Raw genomic sequence first — 6,545 nt, 5'->3', positions numbered from 1 at the left:
GCAAGACCTTACAAAAAACAAACAAAAAAATTCTTGAGTGATGGAATCATGGACCAAACTATTCTTGGAAAAATAAGGGATCAGGGGAATGGATATCATGATGATTCAATATAAGAACACCATAAAGAGAAAAGATTCTAAGATAATAGAGGAGAAGGTCAGAAAATTCTAAGCTCTCCAGGTTTCCTTCACAAACAAACAAAATAATGCCTCAGCAAAAATAAAGAAGAATTGGGGAAGAACAGTGGTGCTCCTGGGACATCTTGAGAAGATCTGAAAAAACATCTCAGGAAGGTCTAAGTGAAGTATAAGTTCACCCAAGCTAACTCCTCTGAAACATCAAGTTGCAGATCCTGAGGGCCCTTGAGTTGGGAAGTAGCTTCTGCCTCAGCCACAGGTATTTTCATCTCCTGGACAGTGTGGGGAGTCAGGTATGTGAGCAGGGGCAGATTGAGGGAACTGCTAACAAGGGATGCCAGACTCAGTTGTGCTGCTCAGACAAGGCCCTGGGTGAGAAGGAACTGGCACAATTCTGGTAAGTGCAGGATCAACGGAGTGGGGCAAAAAATATAAAGGCCTTAGACCAGAGCCCCCTTAGAGGTGATAATAATAAACTGCTATTTAAAAAAAAAGAGGAGCAGACAAACAAGAAAGAACCCAAGATTAGACAGTTACTGTGAGAATAGAGAATCTCGGGATTCATCTTCAGAAGATGATAATGAAACATAAAAAAAAACCTCTTCTACACCAAAGAGTAATGTCAAACCCATCTAAAAATATTCATACAAAAACTCAAAAAAAAAAAGACTTTAAAAATCAACTAAGAGAAACTGGGGAAATTTTTTTTAAAAAAATAAGAGCAATCCAAGAAAAACAAGATTATGAAAAGTTTGCCAATTAGAAAAGGGAATCCAGAATTTTAAGGGAGAAAACAATTCCTTGAAAACTAGAATTGAATACGTGGAAGCCAGCAAAATCACAAGAGACCAGGAAATAATGAAACAAAATATAAAGAATGATAAAATAAAAGAGAATGTGAAATATCCCATAAGAAAAATAACTGATCTGGAGAACAGTCCAAGAAGAGAAAACATAAGAATAATTAGACTACTTGAAAAACAAAATCAAAAAAGGAATCCTGATACAATAATACAAGAAATAATTAAAGAAAATTGTCCCTAAGTGTTAGGACAAGAAGGGAAAATAGAAATAGAAAAAAATCCAGTAATCACCATTTGAAAGAGATCCTAGGAAGAAAACCTACAGTAATATTCCAAATTCCAAAACCCCTACAATAGGGAGAAAATATTACAAGCAACAAGAAAAAAAAATCAAATATAGTGGAGCCACAGTTAGAATTACACAAGACCTAGAACCAGCTATAGTAAAAAGGCCACAAATCTTAGAATAACATATGTCATAGAGCAAAAGAACTGGAGTTGTAGACAAAAATCTCATATCTAGCAAAGTTAAACATGATTATGAATGAAAAAACTATCAGGATTTTGTTGCAAAAAAGATCTGAATCTAATAGAAAATTTGATATAAAAGATGCAAGAGAAATATAAGATAAACATCAAAGATTCATTACAAGGGACTCAATGAGGACAATGTGTTTACTTTTAATAAATGGAAATGTAAACCATATGTCTGATTGTCATTATTAATTGGGTAGTTTGAAAGAAAGATTTGGGTTGAACCAAGTATGATATGGTTCTAAAAAGCAAAACCTATCTCACACAAATGAGGCATGTGAGAGAAAGAACTGATACAGAGCAATTAGATGGTACAGGAGGATTGGTAAGTCTGGATGGCCTAAAGAGAGAAATACACACACACACACACACATATATATATATATATATATATATATATATATATATATATATGATTATAAATCTTTTAAATTCAGAAAGAAACAAGAGAGTAAAAATATATAGAGGGAAGAGAGGATAAGGGAGGGATTTTTAGAGGGAATCCTACTCACATTATATCTGGATTAAAGAGAGAACAACACATATATTTAGAAAGGAACAATAGTCTTTTAAATTTATTTAAAAAAAAAATAAGAGAGTGAGTGAATAGGAAAGGAGAGGATATAGAAGGATGTCAAGATTAATGGGAATGGGATAAAGAAGGAACTCTCATTTTCTCTATATATGGGTATATATACACACACACACATATATTTGGAAGAGTATAAAAGTCTTGTAAATTCAGATAGATACAAGAAGGGAGGGGGAAAAGATAAAGGAGGGATTCTTGGAGGGGGTGTAGATTAAGTAATTAGAGGACAAGGTAAAAGGTAGAAATGAAATAAAAGAGCCAGGAGGAATAGAAATAAAGTGAGGACAGTTATGAAAATAGGAAGGAGGAGAATAAGCAAGTAATTATAGCTTAGAATGTGAATTGGATGAATTCACCCATAAAATAGAAACAGTAGATTAAAATTTTGAACTCAATAATATATTGCTTTCAAGAAATGTTATAAAAATGAGATACACATTAACATAAAATAAAGGTCAGTAGTAGAATTAATTATGTAAAAAAAGCCAGGAATATTAATCACAATCTCAAAGCTAAAGGTAAAATAGATTTATTCAAAAGAAAAAAGCAGGGAAACTACACTAGTTTTAGACTATTTAAAATAACTGGACAGTATAAGGTTGTAATATTGCTGGGGTAGGAAATGATGTGCTGATAGGTTTTTAAAAATATGGAAAGACTTGGATTTTTGAAAGAAGATCCTATCCACCCTCAGAAAAATAGAGGACAAGTGAAAATAAGCATAATATGGTCTTACATACATATGTATGGAGGTCTGTGTGTGTGTGTGTGTGTGTGTGTATAATTAAAGATATCAATATATGCATATTGTATATATGTGTGTATGTATGTATAAATATGTGTATATCTCTAGATAGATAAATGTATTAATTGTAGCCTTCTTGGGAGAAAGGGGAAAAATAAAGTAAAAAGTGCACAATAGAGAACAGAAGAAAATCTACAGGGAAGCAAAAAAAAAAAAAATGGACAGCTCTAAACATAATGTATTTTATTATATAGGTTTTCTTGACATGGAAATTTATTACTTCATATTTTGAACCCTCTGAGGCTCTGCTGTGCACATGGCAATTTTTGTTTCTTTTCTTGTACTTCAGTTTAAAATAAATTTTAAAAAACAACAACACCATCAGCAAGACACAACTAAAGGAGGCAGAATTACTCTGGGCTAAAACTGTGCCCTGAGTAGATGTAAATGATGCTTGCTCCTATGAGAAGAAGTAGATTGGAAGATTGATGTATATTTCAAGATTTAGCATTAGGAAGAGGGAAGGCAGTCACTCAGCCTCAAAAAATAATAAAATGACTTTATCATCAATCCCTTATGGGTCCTCTATTCTGGATAGTGCTTTCAAGGGATTACTATATTTCAATTATTTTAGATGACACACTTGAAAAAAAATTACTGTTATATCTTGTGAAATGGTTGGGACGTGATAGACCAAATATCTATATAGAGATTACCCATGCTTGTGAAATTTCATAAGGAAGTTCATGGTGTCAGAAACAAGATAGGTACTGTGTGGATCTGGTACAGCCAGATCCACCAAAGCTCATTGGAGTATCAGCATTTCCTGACACCAATTCTAGCCTATTCTATTTACCTGTTAACTTGTATATTTCATAAACACCAAGATTTTTTAGCTCAGTGAAGATCTTGATACTGATCTGGAGATTTTGACTCTTGGACACATATCCTAGCAGACTCTGAATAAAAATTGCCACTCAGCGCTTGTAAAAAATTTTTGAACCAGATGGTAACTAAGAAAATCACATTTCTAGGAAATAAAACATTGGTCTGTAACTCAATAACCTTGGTTTGAAATAAAGAGAATGATAATTCAGACAGAGGGAGAAATATGAGCCCAGAGGACCTTTTCTGTCTAGATCTATGCCCATAGAAATTCCTAATGTCCAAGTGCAATTCACAAAAGATAAAAAATCTTGATAACGGTTCTCATCAAGCTTGGAGTTTGAAATTCTGACCTATAGATCTGATGACGAAGAGAATCAGCTGACACTGGCAACCAATTCAGCTAGAGAAACAGAAAAATACAGGTCATAAGAGAGCTAGTCCATGCAACCTGTGAGTAGACTAACATGATGATATTGTTATTTGTCTTTTGTTCTTGAAGAGGACCAAGACATCAGGGAGGTTATGCCATGACATGCAAGTGAATTGGATTTAAGTGATGGAGGATTGTACAAGATCACTTTCCCCTCCAGGACTATCTGGGACCAGTGGCCAGATATAGATCAGTATGACTGGAGATGGCCCTGGGTGAATGGGAGAAAATAAATATATACCTAAGCTAATGTCTTCAACAGGTCTCAATTTGACTGAGACCTGCACCCATTCAAAGATTAAAGCTAGATAGCAATCGAGGCAAAGAATCTCCTTTTTTACCTAGTCCAAATATATGTGTGTGTGTGTGTGTGTGTGTGTGTGTGTGTGTGTGAATACATGTATATATGTATGTATTTATATATAATATATATGTGTAAATCTGGAAAGGGAAAACCTTTAGGGTTTCTGGTTAAAGCAGAAATTATTGCTATTTAAATGATTGCTATTTACATTGAGTCCCAGTTGATCAAGACCCATCTTTTGATGTTACAGGTGAAACTAGGGAAGTATAGACTCAGGCAAACTAATATTTGCCCCACTTGCAGAAGGCATTGAATTCAGTTCATAGTGGTTCATGAGAACCAATTGTTGAATTTCAGTGTAAGAAAGACAAAGGCTGAGATTTATTGTTTTTTAATTGTCTAAACTTTAAAAACTAAGGAAAAAATGTTAATAATACAAATGAACTTTGGTTAGTTGTTGTTCTTTGTTCTTGAAGAAGACCAAAATGATATCACTGTTAAAGTCAAGTTAGTGTGTTGACCTATGGCTGATCAGACCAATATGAGCTCAGAATGCCCTGCCACAGGTTGGCACAAATAAAAAAGAAATATGCTTTAATCTGCACTCAGATTCATCAGTTCTCTCTCCAGAGCATATATAGCATTTTTCATCATGGATCCTTTAGAATTCTGTTGTTAGGAGGGAACTCTGGGTAGTCTACTGTCACCAAGTTTCCATGACAATAACTGGGAATGAAAAAGCCAGATGACATTCCCCACCCCTTAACACCCTTCCCAAGGTCAGAAATTTTGTCGACCCTTGCAAAATACACTGAGGTATACTTGACATCTACAAATATATGTCAAAAGCATCAAAATAAAAATCAAAACAAATTTAAATAGCAAGGATAAGTAGCATCACAAGTAATCATCCAAGGCACATATCAAATCCACACTAACATTATAATCAATAAAGTGAAATAAACATAACCAGGAGAATATAGTAGCAGCAATATATTATAAGAATGATCAACTATGAAAGATTTAACTACTCTGACCAAACATGGAAAAGAATGATAGAATGAGCAGAAGACTAAAGCAAAGAAAACCAAAAGATTTGGAGAGGCCAGTAAGACAAAAGTCCCTATAACATCTTTGTTTTCCTGATTATAACCATTGCAAGGCAAGCTGTTCTCCAACTAAACTGATTCTTGCGGCTTCTTTTTCTAACTTCTATTCTTCCCTGGGGAGAAAGGTAGAAGCACAGAAGGAAAAAATGCCAATTTTGTTTCCTATCAGTAGAAGCACTAAGAAGCTATATTTTAAATGACCTATTCCCAGCCTGTTCATTTTATTGCATATGCTATTTAAATGGTTGTCACATAAAATTTATGTCCATCAACCCAAACTGTTTCCAATTGTTACTAAGTTTACAAAGAGATAGAGATATGGAAGATCCCACTTCTTAGAACAAAGAGAACTTGCCTTAGGGAAAGATGGAGAAACCAGAAGACCCAAGAAAAAGGAGTGTTTTATTTCATAACCTGATAGAGTGCATATGAGTACAAGAAGTACATTAGATTTTATTATTAATAATATCTAATAAAATGTTAGATAAAGAGAAAAAGAATCACTCTTAGAAGCCAGAAAGTTCACACATTGGAAATAACATCCACTTTTACCTTTAGAATACTTTGAGTAATTAGCTCTTTCTCCATCTTTGAGTAGCAGCTTCAAAGAGCAGCCTACCATCAAAGGAAAGGATAATAATGTTATAAATTCACCACTGGTCAGCACTGGAGGGCTTCCATTGCACAAGCAATAGCCTTATGGAGGCCATGACTTGCAAGCTATTTGTACTTAGAACTGAAGAACTTCTGGCTTTGCTCACACACTCCCTCTGAAAGTTAAGCAATGATTCATTTTTCTTAGCTAACTGCTCTATATTCTCCAACCACAAAAATCAAATTTTATAGTGTTATAAAAAAATTAAAAAGACTTGATGCATAAAAATCTTTAACTAGCCAAATCCTTTAACTGAATTTGTGAAAGAAATAAGAATCAGGAAGAAGGGAGAGAGGAGAGAAAAGTGATGACTTTTATTGTCAAATTTCTCTATTCTATAACCTAAT

Source organism: Sarcophilus harrisii, chromosome 4 (genome assembly GCF_902635505.1).
Source record: "Sarcophilus harrisii chromosome 4, mSarHar1.11, whole genome shotgun sequence".
Classification (NCBI taxonomy): Eukaryota; Metazoa; Chordata; class Mammalia; order Dasyuromorphia; family Dasyuridae; genus Sarcophilus; species Sarcophilus harrisii.
The sequence above is the reverse complement of the archived record's forward strand: the minus strand, read 5'-3'. Positions refer to the sequence as shown.